Genomic DNA, 2964 nt, shown 5'->3' with positions numbered 1-2964 from the left:
CTGACAAGCTGAAAATTCCTCTACTGGGGAAACTGTAGGCTGAGGCTGCTGGGAAAGAAATCACTAGCTGGGGGGTGCTGATGAAACTCAACGGGAAACTGCCTCATGGGAAGAGCTGTGGAACTTGTGGGAAGCTGGCTGGGCCATGACTGGACTCACTGGAAAGCTGCCAGGAAGCGGCTTCACAGGCTTGTCGCTGAGCTGACCCTGGGGAACCGGCGGGGGCACCCACGGAACTTGCTGGGGTGAGATCCATCGTTGGGTCTCCCACACACCAGCGCAGCACCACAGGAGCAAGAAGAACGCAAAGCCCACTCAATCCAGGAAGAGAAGCCCATTTTTCTTCCAGAGTCCCTTCAGCGTCCCCTACTGGCCAACTTTAACATCGTGTCAGCCGGAAAATGAAAGATGTGTGATTGTCACAAGCAGAGAAATGAAGGGGGGATTTGGGTCTAAAGGCAATAAATTCATAAATGCCAGGGCTGGTAACAATTCTATCTGGGGAGAAAAACTGGTTGATCAGGCTCAGATGTGAGAGAAATTTACTTTTCATTGCACATCTTTCTCCTGTTTGATTTGCGGGAGGGGCATCACAAATTTTCTTTAATGCATTATGCTGAATTTCATACCGTAAAATAAGAATGCTGTTGATGATGGTAGTATGCCAGTCATTATTTCAAATGCTTTTACTGTATTAAATCACCTAACCTTTCCCCGAAGCAGTTACTCTTATTAGACCTAATTTTTATACTGGAAGAAACTGAGGCAAAAATAGATTAAATAATTTGCCCAAGATTAGCTGGCAAGCGATTGAACTGTGATTGATAATCTCGCTGCAGAGTCTGTGCTCTTAATGACTAAGTCCTACGTCTGTCAGTGTTTACTTTGACATAAAACATAATGAACGAGTTATGAGTCCCTTATACTACTCATCAGATATTCCCCTACCTCCCATCTCTGACTCCCCTTAGGGGTGGGGTGGGTCACGTGATTAATGAGTTGTGTGTGTTCATTTCATTATTTGTGAGAGAGCCCCAGTAACTCCCATTCTCCTTTTGCACAGACCCTCTGTGTTAACTGTAATGGTTAGAGAGCATGAGCAAGAAATAAACTTTTGATTTCCTAAGCCCTTGATACTTTGATGCTGCTTCTCACTGAAGCAAAATTTAGCTTACTTTTACTGATATAAAAGATGTGTTTCTGATTAGAGTTAAATAGCAAACTGTGTTTTATAAAATGCCAAATAAGATATATTACTTATCCTAAACATTTTTATCTTGAAATATTTTGAACTTAGAAAAATTGAAAAAATTAGAATTATACAAAGGTCACTGTTTATCCTTCAACTAGATTCACAGTTGCTTATGGTTTGCTCCCTTTGCTTTATGTTTATCACTGTACTTCTTTTTTTTTCTCTCTCTCAATCATTTAAAAGAATGTTGCGGACATCATGAAGCTTCATTGGAAAAACTTCCACAGGCATCTTCTAAGACCAAAAACATTCTACGTGATTGCACTGAAAATCTTAGTTCCTAACAGCATTAGCATACTTACTTTTTTGCTTTATTCTACAATATATAAAAAACAACTTTAGAATTACAATTCTGATATTACTACCAAACATAAATCTATGAAGTAGAGTTTAAATATTTTGCAATCCTTCTTTTCTTTAGAATATAAGGCCCTCAAGGATGTGTAATTGGGGTACTGTGTTTAGTACAGAGCAGAGTAATTCAAGTAACTTTGAACACAGTCCTCTGTAAATCCTTAGTGAGACATGTTCTGGGGTCAAAAGGGACTGCAAAAAAAAATCTTGATAATAATTTGGTACAGAGATTCATTTGCTTCTTTATATAGTCAATTTTAGGGTTTGCTTTTTAAAATCTTTTTATTACATTTTTTTAACGAACAACTTTTACTTGGTTCCAAAGTCAGAGCAATATAAAAAAGTATACTCAAAGAAGTATTACTCTCATTCTTCCTCCACGCTGACCTCTCCAGCTTCATAAACAGATATTTTCCTTAGTCTCTGTTTTATCCTTCCTGTGTTCCTTTCTTTCTTTCTTTTTGAAAAAACAAGCAAATATATATACATATCCTTATGTTCCCTTAGTTTTTACATGGTAATATACCATATGCACCTCATTTTCTTTTCGCTTAACAATACATCCTGGAAATCACTCCATATCAGTTTATAGAAATCTTTCAAATTTTTTTGTTATGACTGCATAAGGCTCCGTCATGTAGCTGTACCACAGTTTGATTTATTAGTGGCTGTTTGGATTGTTTTCAGTATCTTACTATTACAGACAATATTGTAATGAAGAACATTGTACATGCATTCTTTCATATTTGTCGAGGTTTACTATCAAGATAGTTTCCTAGAAGGGTTTTTTTTGGGTAAATACATAATTATTATTGTTAGATATTGCCCAATTCCCTTCACCAGGGGTATTACCATTTTGCATTATCACTCGCATTGTCTGACAGCGCTTGTTTCCCCACAGCCTTGCTGGCAGAGTGCATTGTCAAATTTTTGAATTATTGTCAATCTGGCAGGTGAGAAATAATATCTCTGTATAGTTTTAATTTGCATTTATCTTATGATGAGTAAATTTCAACAGCTTTTTATATGTTTGAGTCATCTATGATACACCTGAAACTAACTCAATATTTTAAATCAACTATACTTCAATTTAAGAGTTTTCTCTGTGCTCCACGTCAGCAGCTGGGTTCATGCAGAACTAATTTGACTGTTCAAAGACGGGCGACATTACTTCAGACTGCTCATCTTGCTGATGTCATTGGGAGAATTGGAACCAAGATGGCGAGGTGGAAGGACGTGCTCTCACTCTCTCTTGCGAGAACACCAGAATCAGAACTAGCTGCAGGACAATCATCAACAGGAAGACACTGGAACTCACCAAAAAAGATACCCCACATCCAAAGACAAAGGAGAAGCCA

Source organism: Aethalodelphis obliquidens, unplaced genomic scaffold (assembly GCF_003676395.1).
Source record: "Aethalodelphis obliquidens isolate GAN/ISIS:26980383/991018 unplaced genomic scaffold, ASM367639v1 scaffold81, whole genome shotgun sequence".
Classification (NCBI taxonomy): Eukaryota; Metazoa; Chordata; class Mammalia; order Artiodactyla; family Delphinidae; genus Aethalodelphis; species Aethalodelphis obliquidens.
This window is presented reverse-complemented; position numbering follows the sequence as displayed.